General features: G+C 40.0%; 1 protein-coding gene across 7 annotated transcripts in view; it reads left to right on the forward strand.

The window, feature by feature from the left end:
- raraa (retinoic acid receptor, alpha a) overlaps positions 1–21,586 on the forward strand; it is a 564,031-nt gene that overhangs the window by 220,974 nt on the left and 321,471 nt on the right. Inside the window, exon 1 of one of the 7 annotated variants that reach the window (XM_060848782.1) lies at positions 10,465–10,484. The exons of the other annotated variants lie outside the window; for them this stretch is intronic. The gene's annotated coding sequence lies outside the window, so the exon portion shown is untranslated. Of the gene's footprint in view, positions 1–10,464; positions 10,485–21,586 lie in introns of those variants that run through there. 7 annotated transcript variants of the gene reach the window in all.

Consider the following 21,586-nt stretch of genomic DNA (forward strand, 5'->3'; position numbering starts at 1 on the left):
GTAAAGGTCTTCTAAGAAGTAGATTAGATTAGATTACTTACAGCATGGAAACAGGCCATTCGACCCAACAGGTTCATACCGACCCACCATTCACCCAGAACCATTCCCCTACTCCTAACACTGCGGGCAATTTAGCATGGCCAATTCACCTAACCTACACATTTTTGGACTGTGGGAGGAAACCGGAGCACCTGGAGGAAACCCACGCAGACACGGGGAGAATGTGCAAACTCCACACAGACAGTCGCCTTAAGCGGGAATTGAATCCGGTCTCTGGCACTGTGAGGCAGCAGTGCTAACCACTGTACCACCCATAAAGAATCTACTGATGACTATGAAATCACTGCCGATTGTCAGAAGCACCCATCTGGTTCAGTGATGTCCTTTAGGGACGGAAATCTGCCATCATCGCCTGGTCTGGCCTACGTGTTATTCCAACCCAGACTACAGGCTGCCTACTACTGCATGATGAACAACTGTTGTGCTCGTCTTTTTCCAGGTGACTGTTGGGTTCATGGCATACACATTTCATTCAAGTTGCTGTGAAGTTGTGTATTATATTAGCCAGACTGCAGTGAGGAATTATATTTGTCAGGTATTGACACTTTTAACAGCAGAGTTGGGGAATTTGTAAGAGCGCCGGACCACATTTCAGGAGAAATCAGGTGAGTTGGTTAAAGAAAATTGGGGAATGGGTGGGAGAAAAGTTGGGGGATGGGGTTTGGTGGTGCAGATTATGCTGAGGACTGGTTGAGGTGAACAATGGAGATGCAGTGACCACCCATCGAAATGTCACATAAGTGAGACTATTCAAAGTTAGGCTCCCTCTGTACGAGGCAGAAATTATGCCACTGCAAACGTTAATCTTTTTGCCTGATTCCAACTCCATAATCAACACTACTGATCTGTATGGAGACAGGACTTGGGTAAAGGAGGAATCTTGTTTCTAATCAATGTAATATGTTATTATGTTATGATACTTTAGATTGAAGCAATAAGCCACATATCTTGGCCTATTTGTTCCACACAAGGGAATATAAATTTCAGTTTATCTGTTTATTAATTCAAGGTGGAATGGCCTGTCGTAAACACACACATTGTAATACTTGGCACCCTTCACTTGACTGAACCAGTATAACATCTGCCAAAATCCGTATTATTAATCTTTTCCCAACAAAGTGGGTGAAATATGGTCACTAAATCACTTGAGTTTACTGAGAAAAAGCGGAAAGAGGACACTGTGCTACCAATGCTTAGAGACATGAGGGGAAGACATCAAAGGTGCACCTGTGGGAATACTGTGGCAGGACCAGTGATAAATTCTCCTGACTGAGATCATATTCAGCTTGTGATAATCAGCAGCTCCAGGGACCCCACACACAGGTTATCATGGGTTTTATGTATCACAGTACCTTGGGTACACTAGATTGAAATACAGTGGAACTCACATTGCTTGTGATGGTTGTATTAAATAGCTGCATTTTTTTGTAATAGACTTGACTTTCAAGCTTGGATCAGAAATAATTTTTTTGATGTACAACTGAGTGTGGCATCAAGGAGCCATGGTAATATTGGAGTTAATGGGAATCAAGGAAAACTCTCCAGTAGTTGGTGCCATGCCTAGCTCAGAAGATGATGTTTTTGGTTGTTGGAAGCCAATTGTCTCAGCCTCAGGATATCACAGCAGGGGCTCCTCCGGATCATAAAGATGCCCTATCATCTTTAGTTGCTTCATCAACTTCTTTTGACATCCTGTTCGAAAGTGGGGTTGTTATTTGATGATTGCTTAGTATTCAGTACAACTTGTAGTTCCTCAGATATTGAAGCAGTCTGTGCCCACAATTGATCAAACCTGGCCCCCATTCTGTCTTGGACTGATGGGGGCCAAGTGATATTTGTGTCATACGAGTACCAGGCGAAGACCACTGAATCCCTACACAACAACAAATTTGCAGCTCATTATTGACAGAACCTTAACTGGACCAGCCTCATAAATACTGTAGGCAGTACAGAAGTGAGGGAATTTCACAGCAAGTAACTCACATTACATTATCTCCCAAAGCCTGTCCCAAGGAGTAAATCAGGAATGTAATGAAATACTTTACACTTTGATGTGTGCAGTTCAATAACAGTCAAGAAGCTCGCTACAGTACAGGGAAAAGTATACCAACACACAGCTTCAATGTTCAATCCTTCCAGCAATGTGCACCATCTATAAGATGCTGCAGCAAGGTGCCAAAGTCCTTTTGCCATGACCTTGGCACTTGGAAGGACAAAGGTGGAAGATACTTGAGAACATCGCCACTTGCAAGTCCTTCTTCAAGTCACCTTGCTGCTTATATATTGTCATTGGATCAGAGTCCTGAAACTATCACTCCACACAAGCAACATCAAGTGCACCCTCACCATTGGAATTTCATTGGGTCAAAGGCAACTCATCAACATCTTCTCAAATGAAGTGTGTAATAAGTGCTGACATTTCTAGAATTCTCACATCCAACAATTGAGTAAAAATAACATATTTGTGCAGAGGCTGCAATACGGTCGTTCTGTGTAATGACCTAAATTTATATAACTAGAAACTGTGACTTTTCCTAACCTCAAATATGTATGTACATGAGATTGTTTTATCCAAAAATCACAGGAAAAGTATGGTTCCTCAAGTATAATGGGTTAAATCTGTCCCACGATAACTTGAAGCCTTGGAGAACTGCTGTCAAATTGACTGTCCTGAACCATTGATAGAAAATCATTGAACTGGCGATTTGACATAATCTATTCAATCAAAACTATTATAAGGCTGTGACTCAGTGCTGAGCAAATAGATCATGGGAACTTACAGAATCTGACGTCACACTCTCAATGCCATTACACCAACACTATAGGCCACTTCCCCCTTTCAAATTTAGTTGAGCAATTTCATGTAAGTAGGAGTCATATTACTACTGTGGTTGCCACTAAGATCTTAAAAAGAGTGAGGTAGGCAGGTGTGTGCAGTATTGTGGAAAGTGTATAAGTGCCAAATTACTTCATTAGTAAGCTAAGAATAATTTTGTACATTGTCGTTTTGATAACTACACAAATTACCAGGAAAGCATGCAAGCAGTATTATTATAGTACTATTAGTGATATTAATGGGGAAATAAAGCACTTCTTAAGGTTTAGTTGTGCTGGAACAGCAAAAGGCAAAAGATAAACACGGAAGAAATAACTCTTTTCAGTGTTACATGATGACAGAGTCCAAATGTAAAATTCGAACTAACAGTGGATCAGAACCTGTTGGGAAAGGCCCCAATGGAGTGCTGCTTAAGATTGAATTGTGCAATTTAGTTTATCAGTTGAAAATGAATAATATAACATCTCCTGTGTTCTTTGAAACCTCACTGCTCACTAATGGTGTATTTGACATGTGTGAAACATACTCATAGTGGAATAGCAATTTTTATAATGTGACTGATTTCTATTGAAGTCAACATGCCGACAACATGCAGTTCAGTGGTCAGCTGAGGAGGAGTGAGTCTTTTTCACATCCTTGTTTGGCTTCAATTGAGATTTATATGAGCTGCTATATCACAATGATTTAGTTTGCTAGTTCAAAAATGAAGGACATAATTACATCCTGCACTGTCTGTTAGCTTCAGTATTCAGTTTATCCTTGCGGTGACTTCTGATTTTCTTTTGTTGAAAATGCTGTCATTTCTTTGCAAGTATGCATGGAAATAGGAACATGTGAAACCTGAAGCGCTTTTGCTGCAGTCTTTTAAAGTCAGAGGTGTTAGAAGTTAATATTCCAGAATGTTAGTTAATTATCCAGAGGTGCTTTTGTGAGTTGACGTATTAAATTTTTCTAGTCTGCACATGATATTAGACTTAAATTAGTGTAAACAAATTGTGAGCCTATACTCGTAATTTAAAAATGATTGGCAGAGAATGTCTCAGTCCAGAAACTTGTTGACAGGGACTGAGATAACCTGTTTACCTTACAAGAGACAATGTAGGATAAAGAAACCTTATATGTTTTTCTTTGTCAGGTTTCTCATGTGGAAACATTGACATTGGAGACTATTTAGTGACTAACCCAACAGCTGAAAAAGCTATTGAGCGGCAGCTTGACAGCAGTCATAAAAAAAAAGTATAAGACTTGGTGCAACGTGTAAGTATCCAGCAACTAGATGCCCTCTTATTGCTTTTTATGAGTTCATATAATCAGGGTACAAAAGTCATGGTTATTAGCAACAACAAAAGGATCCAATCTGCACTGCAGATCTACTTCTTGCAATTTGACAGATTGCAACAGGAGTAGTAAGCGCTATAAAATTTTGCTGCCGTCTTCAATCTGGTGTTTATGTGTAACAAATTCTCACTGCCTTTGACATTTAATGAAGGTGTAGCTGTTGGTATGTTTTAGTTAATAGCTATTTTGTCATTTTGTGTTTGTGCAAAAATGGTAAATAAAGCTGGTGAGTTCTTACTGAAATGCTGGGACTTGTTTGAGATTATTTTGTATTGAAAATACAATAAATTGTGTTATAGTGCCAGCTTAAGTGTCGAAAATCATAGGTCCAATGATTTGGAATATTCTGAGGAATTCAAAACTCAAATATACGGGGATACCAGCAATATCCACTGGATGCTTGATCTTTCTTGTGAACCAGTATTCTTTGCGAGGTGCTAATACTGCTCTGTATTTTGGTACAATTATCGTATGACTGACTCAACCCAGTGCCAAAGAAAAATCATGCAGCGTGCCTCAATGCCTACCGGCCTGTGGCTCTGACATCCATAATTATGAAGTGCCTCAAAAGGTTGGTGTTGGCTCACATCAGCTCCAGCCTCCCAGATTGCCTTGATCCCTTGCAAGTCACGTACCAAGTCATGTACCTTTGCTTAGGTCTGTTCATCAGAACACATTTAGAGTCATAGTGTCATAGAGATGTCCCGCATGGAAACAGACCCTTCGGTCCAACTCATCCATGCCGACCAGGAATCCCAAATTAATCTCGTCCCATTTGCCAGCACTTGGCCCATATCCCTCTAAACCTTTGCTATTCATAAAACTATCCCGATGTGTTTTAAATGCTGTAATTGTACCAACCTCCACCACTTTCTCTGGCAGCTCATTTCATAGACGCACACCCGATGTATGAAAAGATTGCCCCTTAGGTCCCTTTTATATCTTTGCCCTTTCATGCTAAACCTATTCCCTCTAGTTCTGCACTCCCCCACCCCAGGGAAAAGACCTTGTCTATTTACCCTACCCATGCCTCTCATGATTTTATAAACCTCTATAAGGTCACCCCTCAGCCTCTGACGCTCTCGGGAAAACAGCCTCAGCCTATTCAGCTTCTCCATATAGCTCAAATCCTCCAACCCTGGCAACATCCTTGTAAATCTTTTCTGAACCCTTTCAAGTTTCACAATATCCTTCTGATGGGAAGGAGACAAGAATTGTACATAACATTCCAAAAGTGGCCTAACCAATGTCCTGTACAGCTGCAACATGACCTCCCAACTCCTATACTCAATACTGTGACCAATAAAGGAAAGCATACCAAACACCTTTTTCACTATCCTATTACCTGCGACTCCACTTTCAAGGAGCTATGAACCTGCACTCCAAGGACTCTTTGTTCAGCAACACTCCCTCAGACCTTACCATTAAGTGTATAAGTCCTGCTCTGATTTGTTTTTTCCAAAATGCAGCACCTCACATTTATCTAAATTAAACTCCATCTGCCACTTTTCAGCCCATTGGCCCATCTGATCAAGACCCCATGGTAATCTGCGGTAACCTCCTTTGCTATCCACTACATCTCCAATTTTGCTGTCATCTACAAACTTACTAACTATACCTTCTATGTTCATATCCAAATCATTTATATAAATGACGAAAGGTAGTGGACCCAGCACTGATCCTTGTGGCACACCACTGGTCACTGGCCTCCAGTTTGAAAAGCAACCCTCTACTTCCATCTTCCACCAAAGGTCTTCTGTCTTTGTGTCAGTTCTGTATCCAAATGGCTAGTTCTCCCTGTATTCCATGAGATCTAACCTTGCTAAACAGTCTCCCATGGGGAGCCTTGTTGAATGCATTACTGAAGTCCACATAGATCACATCTCCACTCTGCCCTCATCAATCCTCTTTGTAGCTTCTTCAAAAACTTAATCAACTTTGTGAGACGTGATTTCCCATGCATGATGGCTACAGAGAGAGCAGTGAGTTGTCTCACCCTGAGGTCTTCTAAGCCATCACTAGTAATATTTGAAGCTGTCCTTTCAGGTTTTCTGATTTAAGTACTGTAAATGGATCTATAAGCCAAAACTGCAACATACAAAAATTTTGAAAAAGAAAGGCAAGGTCACCTAGCAAATAATAATTGAGTGGAGCCCAGAATAGAAATTGGGAACATGGTAATTGTGTGTGTAAGGACTGAGGGTAATAAGCTGCACGAAATGTGGCAAAAAGCAGAAGCTGACCGAAAATTTTGATTCTGATTTAAGTGATGATTGTGACATATAAATGGATGTTACTTTAACAGAAATGTTTTCCTGGATAGTCCTAGAAGAGGCCCATAACTTTGTTGAGGTATTGTGTATAAGCTGAAAAGGAAAAGTTTTTTTATCATGAATACAGTGTGTGTATTTGCATTTTTGTGTGAAATAGTAAACAAATGTTTGAAACAATTCCTCTTGCAAATATTTGCATAAGTTTGGGTATACATTAAACATGGGGAGAAATTCTCTTCCCATTTTTGTTTTCGGGGAGCCATGTTCATGTGGGTTGAAGAATCAGCAGTACTGTGCTATATGCCTTTGTTGTTCCATTTTAGCTTCATTCTGTGTTGGAGCTGGTGAATTTACCATGATCAGTTTACTTATTGGCTTTCATAGGTTTGTCAAACCAGCATGTGGTCCTTGCAAACCACATGGTGTAAAGGTTCCTCTTTATCAAAGAGCAGTACTTACAAATCCAAATGAAGATTGAATTCCAGAGAAATTCAATCATCTTTGTTAAATCTGATAATTTAAGGTCTGATGTACGAAAGCAATGCAAGATGCCTTATTGTGTTACATAAAGATGTGGAGCTAGATCTTTGTCATTCAGTTAATGTGAAACAGGCCTGAGAATATCTCAAGTTAGAATGTTAAATTCTCCATGATCACAATAACAAACTAGTATAATAAATTTAGTACCATAACGACATTTCAATCTTGTGTAAATGTTTTCAAGATTTACTCTTGAGTACTGTTTCACTTTTTATTTCTTGACACTCTTTTAATTTTAGAAAAGTCATAATGATCCAATAGCTGTGTTAGTTGCAACAAAGAATAATGCTCTATAAAGTTGTTCATGGGCTTAAGAAAGGATTCATTAGCTTTCAATTAACATAAAGGAAGGGAAAGGCATTTATATAGAGCATTTTGTTACTTCAGGAAGTCCCAAAGCTCTTTACAACCAATTAAGTATTTTTTGATGTGTGGTGGCTGTTGTAATGTGGGAAATGCAGCATCTAATTTATGCATAGGAAGGACCCACAATCAGCCATGTGATTGATGCTTGTCTGGATAATCGTTTTTTTTTGTGTTGTTGGTTGAGGGGCAGATATTTATTCAGGCAACAAGGAGAACTCCTCAGTTCTTCAGGTAATGCAATGGGACTATTTTCACTGATTTGAAAGAGGGATGACATGCCCTCTGCTTAAGGTCTTGACTAAAATTGGGTGTCTCCACTAGTGCAGCACTCAGTATTGCACTAATGAACCAACCTGGATTATGTGGATTTAAGAGAAGACCAATCTTCCTTGGCTGCTACCCTCCTAATACACAAATAGGGTCAGGTGGAGAACAGGATTAAAATACCTAGAAAAATATTATGGTAATTTTTAAATTTGTTTCTTAATTTCTGTATTTTCCTTCTGTCTGGTAAAATGGACCATGTCAGAGTTCTTCAACCTATTGTGACATATAAGGAATAATGGTTTTGAAATGCTGACATATTTAAAATAATAATGCTTTGTTAAATCACATATAGCATTTTACCATTAGTGAGTTGCAGTCATGTAAATCATTCCAATTCAGATGGTGATTTCAAATGACTAATAATTGGAATGCTTTTCTTACCTTCTGGTTTTCTTTTGTTTCTGCTGCTTTTTTAAAATCCTGGTTTTATAAAAAGATGGCACAGGATAATGGCGACTTCGTTCACTTCTCACTGTCCTCCTGTATTCCCATACTTGAGTACTCGCAACAATAATTCTAATTCTAGTTTTGCCATGTTTGAGATAAAGCTGCGCTGTATGCTTAATGCAAAGTATTACAGCTTGTTTACATAACGAAATGTTTGTAATACCTAGAATCACCTGCAGCTTTGTTGTATGCTTATTGAACAATATTATTGATTCAGGTTGCTTTAAACAAATTGTAGCTATGCTGATACTTCAAATTTTGCCCTTGATTTCCAATGTCCATGCAATGAATGCTGTTCAAGATTTACTTTTCATTGGCATCAGAAAATTCTTCCTAGCCTGCACATACAAATGTGAGAAAAAAGGATAATCATTTATTCCTTTTCATCCATCTTCCAAAGAAAACAAATCTGGGAATTACAGCAGAAAAAGAAAGGTCCATGATCAATTTATTTTGCACTTGCTAACTTGATTATTTTTGTGTTTAAGTTAGTGGCCAGAGGAAAATGTAGCTTAAAACTTGGAATTGAAAAGACTTTTAAACATGCACACATAGCAGAGGAAACCTATCAAGCTGTCAAAAAACATTAGGTGTGCATCAAAGATGCTTGATCCTGACTACTTGCATAAACAAAACTTTTGTGCACATATCCTGTACAATATTGTGTTTACATCATGACAAGACCTGTGCATTTTATTACTTGGAATTACTCCAATTCTTAGTCAGCTTGGAGTCATCAGGTCTCATGCCATCAAGTTTGGAATTTGTCCAGTAACCAATACCGTAATGACTGGAATGTAAAAGCCTTATGTTCACAAGATTTGTGCCCAGATTTATGAAAGTAGAATACACTTCTGTTAACTTGTGTATGTAGTTTATGTAGCTTAATTTATATTTTAAAAAAAGATAGCTGACAATGCAGACAGAAAGTGGAAATATTGAGCTGCAGTATCATTTCAAATTAAATGACTATTTACAATGAAAGGATGCATCTGTGCAAATGGTTAAAGGCAAACTCACGGCTAATAATAGCAAGCACTTCATGCAAAGGAAGATCTCTATCTGTAATAGTGATGGAGGCAAAATCTCTGAAACTGCTGGAGCTGCTATTCTGGGGGAAAGGTGGATATCTGTGGAGGGATGACCTCACTATTAAGAATGGCTTCCTTTGTTTGCATTTGTCTTCAGCATCATCATGGGTGTTTCAGTAATCTTTGTGCTTCTGCACATTCATTCATTGTCTTACCCTCCTAATGTAATCGGCATGCTTTCTTAGTTGCAAGCTTAAATGAATATGTCCCATGAATATGGCTCAATTTAAAGTATTGTGAGGGGAATCCCAAGCAGAATCCCACTTATGGTTTACCCATGGCCTTGTTACTTGTGGGCTTTATTCCGTTTCCTTCTGGATACATGCTTAGTTTATATGTTGGCGGTGGTAAACTGCAAGAATACCCTGGCAGTGTGACACCGACCCGCCGAAGCGCCTCCCACCCATACCCCTACATTTACCCCTTACCTAACGCTACGGGCAATTTAGCATGGCCAATTCACCTGACCCGCACATCTTTGGACTGTTGGAGGAAACCAGAGCACCCGGAGGAAACCCACGCAGACACGGGGAGAACGTGCAAACTCCACACAGTCAGTCGCCTGAGTCGGGAATTGAACCCGGTCTCAGGTGCTGTGAGGCAGCAGTGCTAACCACTGTGCCACCGTGCCGCCCACATGGTGATAACATCTTTACTGGATTGATTTTTATTAGTTCCCTTCGCTATTTCTTCTATAGTCTTAACAAATTGGGAATTTTGTCAAACTACATACAGACGTTAACGGAAGTGCATTCTACTTTGTGTAACTTCTGTAAAATTGAAGCCATGAGCTAAGAAGACTTGCTGAATTTTTTAAAAATGGTACTTGCTTGCCTTCGGTTGTGCTACTAAGTAACGAGACTAGATCATAAAGCCATCAGTAAATGATGTAATCTCATTCTCATCTGAGTTAACTGATGTCAAGTGATATATTTGATGTCTTGGCTGGGATCCCAGGGAGGGATTTGCCAATGGTACCCATTTGAATTGGTATTATGTCAGGCCAGAATCAAACTTATCTGAGAAGACTCCCACATGCACGAAAGTCACTGAGTTTAGAGCAGATTTTTAAAGAGGAACTGAGATTCCCCAGTTATATACTTACTCATAATTCTCAGCAGGAGAATGAGCTCATGCAACTCGAGCTGAAGTAAGTGAACAATACTTTGACTGGAAGAACTGCAAAATATTCCCAGTATTTGACTGGTAAGCAAATAAACTCTTATATGAGCTTAAAGTATAATGCATTAACAAAACAATCAGTTTATTTTATTCTTTGGTAAGATAAATTTGTGATTCCTGATAAAGGGCTTAAGCCAGAAACGTTGATTCTCCTGCTTCTCCAATGCTGCTTGACCTGCTGTGCTTTTCCAACACCACACATTTGTCTCTGATCGCCAGCATCTGCAGTCCTCACTTTCTCCTGAGATAAATTTGTTGTCCATTTCTATTTGTCTTGAGAAGATGGTGGTCAACTTCCTTCTTGAGCTGCTGCAATGTATCTGTTGGAAAATGTACATTCACTGTGCTGAGGGGAGCTCCAGGTTGTTGACCCAACTCCAGTAAGGAAAGAAAGTAAAGTTCCAGGGAGGCAGTGGCATAGTGCTAGGTCAGTGGGCTAGCAATCTCGAACCCAAGCTAATGTTCTGGGGATACCTGTTCAAATGCCACCACGGCAAGTTATGAAATTTAAATTCTGCAAAAGTATGGAATTTTCAAAAGAAGTTAGCCTGTTGTTTATTGTAAAACCCTATCTGGTTCACTAATTTTTTTTGAGAGGGTCATGCAACTCCAGATGTGCTTGACTCTAAGCTGCACACCGTTAGGGATAAGCAATAAATGCTGACTTGCAATTGGTGGAGTTCTCAAAGGTCTGCTGTCCTTAATCCTTCCAGATAATAGAGGTCACAGATTTGGAAGCTGCTGTTGAGGGTTTTGCAAGTTGTGGCTGTGCATCTTTTATATGGTGGACACTGCTGTTAATATATGCCACTGCAGGAGGCAGTGAATATTTAAGATGGTAGTTGGGGTCCTGAACAAACAGTCTTTGTCCTCAGTGGTTTCAAGCTTTTTTAAGTTTGGATCTGCACTCATCCAGGCAAACGGAGAGTGTTCCCTCACAGCGCTGACTTGTATGTTGTAGATAGTGATTGATTCTGTGAAACAGACTTTGGGAAATCAGGAGAAGAATAACTTGCCACAGAAATTCCCAACCTCTGATCTTCTCTTTCAGCCACAATATTTATATTGCTTTTCCATTTAAGTTACTGGTCAATGGTAACCTTTTCCCTAAACCCCAGAGTCATAGAGTTCTACAGTGAAACAGGCCCTTCGGCCCACCCTGCCCATGCTGCCCAGTTATCACAATTAAACTAGTCCCACTTGCCTGCATTTGGTCCACATCTCCTCCATACCTGCTTCATCCATGTAACTGTCTAAATGTTTTTCAAATGACAAAAGTTTACTTGCTTCCACCACTACATCTGACAGCCCATTCCAGACACTAAACACCTTCTGTGTGAAAAACAGTTGCCCCTCTGGACCCTTTTGTATCTCTCATCTCTCACCATAAATCCATGCCCTCTAGTTTTAGATTCCTCTGTCGTGGGGAAAAGCCATCCGCTATCCACCTTATCTACGCATCTCATGATTTTATACACCTCTATAAGGTCACCCCCTCAGTTTCCTACACTCTAGGCAAAATTGCCCAGTTCATCCAACCTCTCCTTATAATACAAACCTTCAAATCCAGGTAGCTTCCTCTTAAATCTTTTCTGCACTCTTTCTAGTTTAATAATATCCTTTCTATAGTCGGGTCACCAGAACTGCATGCAGCATTCCAAATGTGGTCTCACAGTTGCAACAAGACATCCCATGATAAAAGTATGCATGCTGAAAGTACGATTTGAGTGAGGGCACCATCTAGTACTTTAAAATGTTTGAAGTGGAGATTATTGAGTTTAAATTGTATCAGTCATGGTTCAGTTAGTAGCACTTTTGCCCTTGAATTTCCAGTCCTATTTCAAGTTCCAACCTAACACTGCGGTACAGCTTCGTGAGAGTGCTGCACTGCCAAAGGTGCTACGTTTCAAATAAATGTTATGACACAGTTCCATATTTCTTTCCAGGCTGTGTAAAAGAAACTACTCTGATGTCCCAGTTCACTTGTCAATATTAATCATTCGATCAACATCATAAAACCAGTTTATCTGGTCTTAATCACATTGCTGGTTTTGAGATTTTGCTGTGCAAAGATTCGCTGTTGCATTCCCAGAGGATTGAGCATACTTCAGTACTACTAAATAGACAATAATGCATTTTAGGACATCTTGTGGCTGTCATACACTATGTAAATTTTCTGTAAATTTTAATTTTAATGTTTACAGAGGGCAGTGAAGCGAAATTAATAATTCTCAAACAGCATGGTTAAAAAACATGTTTTTTCCCTGCAGTAGATATTTTAAGTAGACTCCAGTCAAAAACAGTTAGCGCTATGTTGAGTAACTGTTGGAAAAGAGACCTGAGGCACGTTTGCATTGGTAAGAATGTTTTTGGTGGCAAGCGAGCAGGACCCCTGCCAAATGTGAAAGCCTCAAGCAAAGCCACTGAATTCCATGCTCTGGACATAACCATTTGCGGGTGCCAAGAATGGAGACTGATACGATAGAAAGCAAATGCCCTTTTCCAATATCCTGACTGGGTGCTGGAAACAAACAGGATGTATAAAACAGAGAGCTGCACTCGAAGTTTGGAAAGTTTTGTTTTGTGAGTGTTCTTCTGCAATCTAAACAATGATGTAAAAATATCTAGCGATGATCATATGTATTTGAGTACAGTCATCCTGGTCTTGCTGAGATTGTGGAATTGTTGTCTGCAGAGATGCATGATTAGTTAGAACAATATCAATATTCTGATGCTGAAATCAATATTTTTCATCTGATAATCTTGGAGTGAGGGAGAAATATTTATAGTTTAATTACCTGTAAAATTACAGACAAAACTGTTTGCTCAAATGAACATAAGCTGGATAGGTAACTGTTTATTGTGGCCAACACTTAATCCACATCCAATATGCATATCAAATAATCTGATCACTCTTTTCACTGTTATTTCTGGGAAATTGCTGTAAATTAACTGCCTACATTGTAACAGTGACATGTGCAAACTCCTTAATTAGTTGTACAAGCACTGTCTGAAATCATGAAAGGCAAGTATAAATCCAAATTCTTTTGTTTGTTTTTGCTGTGTTCTCCTACAAACAGACCACACCTCAAGAGTAAATCCTATGCTGAAGATTTTTGGAATGTTCTAGTTTTGTGAATGGTGCCATCCAATTGCAAGTTTTTATAATTGTACATTTGATTTACTTTAATACTGCCTAGCAGAGCAATTAGCAATAATTCCAGTTGCATTGATGCACCTATTGAAGTGCTATTGATTTCTAATTGCATATAAACAGCAAGTGAGTCCCTGATTCCTCCTTGTCTTTAGCTGCCCTTATATACTTTAAACTCAGACTTTTTCCCATTAAGGTTTACATAATTGTGATGTCAAACTCATTTTCTGCAGCCTAAAATGTAACTTCTGGACTCTCAATAAATCCTGGGAACTTGCTTTTGAATATCATAGGATTCACATTGAAAGAACAATATTTGAAGAACCATTATTAGATTGAAATGCTGTAGCATTTATACTAATGGGAGTTTAAGATGAGGAAACTCAGGTTTATGAAGTTTGAGTGTCAGCAGCAAGTTACAAAAGGAGCATAAAGCCTCGCTTCCCTGATTAGTAAGATGTTACCTGTAATGTGTGCAGTAAAATCGGATAATGATAAAAGATGGAAAAAGTTAAATGCACAAGACTTGAATTATTTATTGACTTGGGAGTGTCTCAAAAATCTTGAATTTTCTTTCTGTCTGGGGTTCAGATTTTGCCTGGAGGTTTTTGTTGTTACACGAATGCTGTCTTATAACCATGCTCAAAGATGATCAGTAAGTAAATGTACTGTGTACAAGAATATGAATTAAGTGCAAAAGGAGGCTGCTATGTAGCCCTTCCTGAAGAAAGGTTATGCACGAAACGTCGATTCTCCTGTTCCTCGGATGCTGCCTGGCCTGCTGTGTTTTTCCAGCACGACATTTTTCAACTCTGGTACTCCAGCATCTGCAGTCCTCACTTTCTCCTCCCTGCTATGTAACCACTCCAGCCTATTTCATCCAACAACAAAATCGTGGCTGATTTAATTGTTACCTCAACTTCATATTTCTTGCTGATCCTCAATGCCCTTAAGCAGAGTGGTACTCTGAAAGTGATCCAGGTTTAATATCTGTTGTGCCCTGAGTTCACTCATGATCTGGAGCTTTGGCAATGAGAGTAATACACTTAGCTTTGGATTCCCTAAAATTGGCAGAAGAAAGGCTAACCAGGAGTTTATTTATACTCTTTCTCTGGAATGCGGGTGTTACTGGCAACATTTATTGGTCAATGTTATTTCCCTTGAGATGTGGTAGTTGTTCTTCTGCTGTAGTCTAAAGGTATTTCTATAGTGCTGTTGTGTATGGGAATTTTCCAGAAATTTGATTAAGCAATGAAAAGAAACTGAAATGCATGTTCACGTTGGGATGGTGCCTGACTTGGAGATGATAGGATCTCACACCTACCAGCTCCTGTTCAAAGGAATTTGTTCATTGGAGATTTTCTATGTGTGGTAATCCCTTGGAACCCTGCAGATAGGGTCCTTTAAAGTGTTGCACTGCAGCTCCTTCTGCACTTCTGGCTGACCAGGAAGTTCTCCAGCTCTTACTGCCTCCCACAGATGTATTGTAAGGATCTACAGACTGACCAACTGTTCTGACTGCATTATGGCACACCTGTGCTCATCAAGGACTGAGGGTGCAAGATCGCTGGAGCTCTGGCCCAGTGATAGGGGTGTTCCCACTGTGCCACAGACTCCTAAAGGTTATGTCTGATCTCTACACAAAAAAAAGAGCCTGCTAAAGTTCACAGTTGAGCCTGAGCATGTCACACTAAGTACAATTTGCTGTCGAGAAACATGTCCTGTTTTTCATTAGTGTGCTTGAGGAAAGGGAATAAAGAATGAACTAATCGAGTTTTCTTTTTGCCAACTGTCAGAAAGAGGAACCTAACTCTCTATTACTTGGCTTCATTGAGAGCTGGATCTGAAAGGCGGAATTTCATTTTAATATGACAACTGCCATTTAATAAATTACGGTGCTAGATTGATTGTTGATTTTGAAAAGTAAGCACATCATGAGGCTGTACTGTACTTAAGTATTAATGAACCAGCCTGACTGCCCTATAAATGTGTAACGTTCCCTCGTTATGTGCTAAAGTGTTTAAAAATTGAACATTTTGAGTTGATAACTTTTCATTTAGGCGCTCTGATATTTTCAAGGGTAAATGTCATTGCCTGGTGGAGTACTATAAATAATGTTGGCATGAGGATCTGTGATTTGATTTCAGTCTGTGCTGGGTTAGTTTATTGCAGTTTGAACACATACTGCACCTAATCTGGGAAAGGGAGAGAAGGTCAGCCTGGGTTATGGCACATAATCATTGTAGTGAAGGAAACACTGAAACATCAAGCAAGTGTTCAGCCACTACTTCCATGATTGAATGTCACATGGTTGAAAGCTCACACATGAAGATTGTTACTAGAATGATGAACAGAAGGAGAACCATACCTGAGGAACTATACCCCAGCAAGAAGTTAGTACCTCAAAAATAGAGAGACTGAAAATGGAAGGAAGCTGTGTGTTTATTGTTAAATTTATCAATTTACTGTTATCCACAAGAAAGGAAAATGTAACAACCTCATCTGGTGTGGCCTACATGTGACTCCAGATCCATAATAATGTGATTGACTTTTCAATAGCTTCTGAAAAGGCCCAGCAAGCCATCAGTTATATCTAGACATTAGAAAGTCTGTCAAAAGGAACAGAACCAAGTAGACCAAGGCAATGGAAGTACATTCTATGAACCCTGCAGAGTTCTTCTTTTAAAGAGTTGCCCTGGGAGTCCTCAACATTGACTGTGAAACCCAATGAAGTCTCATGACATCAAGTAAAATGTGGACAAAATACCTCCTGCTGATTAACACCAATTGATCCTTTCCCCACCCATGCTGATGAATCAGTTCTCACCCATGTTGAACACAACTTGGTGAATGCACTGAGAGTAGCAAGGATGTAGAGTGTACTCTGGGTGAGGCCCTCAATGTCTCTCACAAAAGGTAACTCATTAGCACTATTACTGACTGACCAGGCTGAATTGTAAAGGACTTTACGTTAACAAGAATAAAAATGCATACTTGACCTTGTTTTCACCAGTCTCCCATTAACAGATGTTAGGTTCAAGACCGAATCAATATAAGGAGTGACCATTGCACAGCCCTTGTGGAGTCAAAGTGCCACCTTTCAAATTGTGGATACTGCCTATCGTATTGTGTGACCGTAGCACTATGCTGAATGGGATAGATTTCAAACCATTCTAGCTTGTCAAGACAGGGCATCCATGAAGCACTGAAGGCCATCAGCAGCAGAGTTATATTCATCTCTAACCTTTAATTGCATATCCCTCCACTCTACCATTAACACCAAGTCACAGGATCCATCCTGTTAAAATAAGGAGTGCAGGCAAACATGCTAGTAACAGCAACAGCACCGTTAAAAATGAGGTATCAACCTGATGAAGCTTGCATGCCAAACAGTGTAAGTAGCACACTTTAGATAGAGCTGAGTGATTCTACAACTGAAGGAACAGATCTCAGCTGAGTCCTGCCACATCGAGTCATGAATACTGGTGGATGATTAAACAATGGGGTTCTGTGATATTCCATTTTATAGAGTTGCCCAGCAGAGCAATGCAAAAGATGTGATTAAAGCATTTGCAAACATCTTCACCACAGATGCCAAGTGGATATTCCAACACTGCTTCCTCCTGTAGTCCTTAGCATTACAGTTATTAGTTTTCAGCTAATTTGATTCACACACATGCTAGCAAGAAAGGGCTGAAGGCGGATACTGTTCGGATAACATTCTGACAATAGTGCCGAAGACTTGTGGTTTAGAACTACTGCATTCCCAGCCAATGTGTTCCAATACAGCTACGTAACTGGCTTCTACCCCACAATGTATAGAATCCATCTCCCAGGTTCACTGTCTAGGAAAGGCTGCCAGCATTCTTAAAGATCCATACCACCCTGGCAATGTTTTTCTATAACCTCTACCATCGGGGAGAAGGTACAGAAGCCTGAACACAAGCACCAGCCGGTTTCATAATAGTTTCTACCCTACTGTTGTTAGAATACTGAATGGACTCACAAACTCTTAGTATTTCCCTGTGCCTGTTTTTGTTTTTGCCACTATTTACCTATTATTTACAATCTATGCTACTTAACTCTGTGATTTGCCTGTATTGCTCGCAAGACAAAGCTTTTCACTGTGCCTCGGTACACGTGACAATAAATAAATTCAGATTCAAATTCAAATGTTCCCTAGGAATAACTGTCCAAAAAAAGCAGGAGCAATCTAGTGCAGCAAACTACCATCTCATCAGTAATGTCAAGCAGCATGTAGAGAACAATAACATTCTCACTGATGCTCAGTTTGATTTTTGTAAGGCCTGTCCAGTTACTGACCTGTCTTTTTCTAAACATGACAGTGCAGTGTGGGTGACTGCCCTTCACATCTAGATTCATTGTATAAAATTATGGACAGGGTGGATAGAAAGAAGCTGTTCCCATTAGTTGAAGGGTCAGTAATAAAGGGACATGCTTTTCAGGTGAAAGGCAAGAGATTTAGAGGGGAGATCAGCAATCTTTTTTTTTACTCAGATGGTGGAGCGGTTCTGAAATGTACTCCCTGGGAGAGTGGACCATCACACAGTCTTTGAAAAGTAATTGGGTGAACACATGAAATATAATATTCAAGACTATGGAGCTAGTGCTAGAAAGTGGGACTCATGTAGATTTAGTGTAGTTTTGGCAGTTGTGACTTGATGGACCAAAGGGCTTTTTTACTGTATAATTTTATGATTTGATTGAGTATGGTGTCAAGAATCCCTAACAAATCTGAAGTCAATATGAATTGGGGAAATGTCTACTTTGAAATCATACTTAGCGAAAAAGAATGTGGTTGTTGGAAGTTAGACATCTCTACCACAAATCATCTTTGCAGGAGTTCATCAGGATAGTATCCTAGACACAGTCATCTTCAGTTGCCTCATCAATGACCTTTCCTCCTTTCTGTGTTAGGTGGGATATTGTTGCTGATTGCACAATATTCAGCACCCTTCAAGATTCCACTCATACTAATACAGTCCATGTCCAAATACAACAAGACTTTTAAGCATTCGGACTTGGACGATAAATATCAAGAAACATTGCCTTCAAAAAATGTATCAGGCAAAGACCATCTCCAACAAGAGAGAGAATCCAACTGTTGCCTCGTGACATTCAGTATTGTATTGCTGAATTCTCTACTGTCAATATCCTGGGGGTTCCCATTGACCTAAACTGGACAAGCCATATAACCAATAGTAATAAAATAGAATGTGATTGAGAAACTCAGCAGGTCTGACCGCATTTGTGGAGAGCAAGCAGACTTAATATATTGGGAACAGTGACCCTTGTTCAGAACTGATTTTAGCTGGGAAAAAGTTGTTCTCTATGCTGAAGATGGGGATCGGGGTGGAGTGAACAAGAGATGGAAATGGAGGCTAGAGAAAAGGAAGGGTGCAGGGTTCCCAGGTGGAAAATGAGATACCATTCTTTCAGCATGCGCTGAGCTTCACTGGAGCACTGCAGCAAGGCTGAGATAGAGATGTTGCTTAGGGAACATGGTGTGTTGAAGTGGCAGGCTCAGGGTCATTTTTGCAAATAGAATGTGAATGTTCTGCAAAGCAGTTGCCCAGCCTGCGTTTTGACCTTTCTTTGTAAAGCAGCCCACTTTGTGAGCAGTGAATACAATAGACTAGATTTAATGAAATGCAAGTAAATGCTTCCTTCATATGGATGGTGTGTCTAGAGCCATGGATAGTGAAGAGCGAGGATGTAAACAGGCAGGAGTGGATGAGGTGTGGACCAAGGCCTCCCAGAGGGTATGGTCTCTGTGGAAGGATAACAAAGGACTGGAGGGGGAATATGGTGGTGGCATCCCATTGGAGCTAGCGGAAATGATGGCTAATGATCTTTAGGATGTGATGCTGGTGGGATGGTAAGTGAGGGCTAGGGACGCCCTATCGTTGTTGTGGGATGGAAGAGAAGAGGTGAGAGCTAAAGTGCGGAAATGGGTTGGACACGAATGAGGGCCTTACTAGCCATGGTTGTGTGGAACCCTCAGTCATTGAAGAAGGTGGACATTTTGGAGGCCCCCTTGTAGAGGCTGGCATCTTTGGGATAGGTGCAATGGAGATGGAGAATCTGAATCAATGGAATAGAGCCTTTAAAGGAAGCAGAGTGTGAGGATGTGTAGTCAAGGTAAATGTGGGAGTTGGCGGATTTGTAGATTGTAAGGGTGCTCAGAATCAAAGACAAAGGTGGTGAAGGATAGGTAAAGATGTAACAAAATTGTGAAAAGGAGAATACAATTCCGCTCTGCTGAGAGTCAACAAGACACAAACAAGACATGAAGGTGGGTGTGTGTGTTTGTATGTGTGTATATCAAAAGCAATACAACTAAAACACTGCTTCTCGTGGAAGGTGTTTGGGGATTTGGACAGTGTAGCAGGAGGTTTGTTCCCTACAGAATGCTAACAGTGGAGCTGGAAGATGTATTTGCTAGTATCCAGCTGGAGATGGCGGAAGTGACAGAGGATGATCCTTGATTATGAAGACTGCTGAGGGAGAAAGTGAGGGCATGGGGAATCCTATTGTTGCTGTGAGAGGATTTGGAATGTGAGGACAGAAATGTGGGAGATAGTCAGACATGGGCTCCATGAGGACCATATCAATCATGGTGGGACGGTTCCTTGATTGAGGAAAAGGATGTCACGTTGGAGCCACTCTGGTGAAAAGTGACAGAACAGATACAATCGACACTGAGAAACTGGGAAAATTGAATGGAATCCTTCTAGGAAGCAGGGTGTGAGGAAGTATATTTAAGAAAACTGTGGATGCTGGAGGGTTTGAAGTCAGTATTGATGGACACTCTGTCCCCAGAAATGGAAATCAAATAGTCAGGGAAAAGAATCCACATAAATAGGGCAGCTACAAGGGCAGGTTAGAACTAGAAATCCTGTGGCAAGAATTTGCCTCTTGACTCCTCAAAGCTTAGCCACCATCCATAAGACAGAGGCCAGGTGTATGACGGTATACTTTCCACTTTTCTGGATAGGTACAGCTCCAACAGTCATGAAGTTCGATACCACCCTGAACAAAGCAGCTTGTTTAATTGGCATCCCATCTAACACCTTCAGCATTCAGTTACTCCATCATCCGTGCATAATGGCAGCGGGGTGTACTGCCCTCAAGTTCTACTGCAGCATCTCACCAACAATTAGTTAGCAACTTTCAAACCCATAACTCTACCACGTAAAATGAAAAGGCAGCAGATAGATGGGAACTGCGATTTTCTGTTCAATTGGCACACCACTCTGATTTGGAATAATATTGCAGTTCTTTCACTTTGCTAGTTCAAACTCCTTTTTTAACAGCATGATGGGTTCCCCACACTGCAATATTCAAGAAGACAGCTCACTGCCACCTTCTCAAGGGCAGTGAGGAACAAATGATAAATGCTGGCCTGACCTGTGAACCCTCTATCTCATAAATTATATATATTTTTAAAAATCACATACATTTTACTTGAAGCTATGTAAGTCTATTAGCCAGGCAGAATTAAGCTTCTACACAAGTCCCAGAAATCTTGCAGTTTTCAAATTTTAGAATTACTTGTGATAAACTATCAACAATAACGTGAAGTATAGTCAGAAAGATGTACAAGACTTGTTACTGAAATTTTAGCATTTCTAGAATTGTAATCTTCAGCACTGAGAACCTCCTCTTGTGTTGATAGGGTCACAGAATCCACTGAATTACAAAATCATTTTCAGTGTAATTACTTGCCTGTAAGTGGACTGTAGTCAGAACAGGGAGTAGAACCTGAGGTGAATTTAATGAAAAAAAGTTGATTGACACTAAACTAATTTAAATGAGATAAGATATACATAACAGAGAATGTCCCAGGCATGACCTGAACAGTCATTGTCAAATGTGGGTAGCCTGACTGAATACCAGTGGTAGTTTTTTTTCTGTGATTCAACAATTCAAGTTTCAAAGTATCCAGTTG

The sequence above is a fragment of the Hemiscyllium ocellatum genome, chromosome 32 (assembly GCF_020745735.1).
Source record: "Hemiscyllium ocellatum isolate sHemOce1 chromosome 32, sHemOce1.pat.X.cur, whole genome shotgun sequence".
Classification (NCBI taxonomy): Eukaryota; Metazoa; Chordata; class Chondrichthyes; order Orectolobiformes; family Hemiscylliidae; genus Hemiscyllium; species Hemiscyllium ocellatum.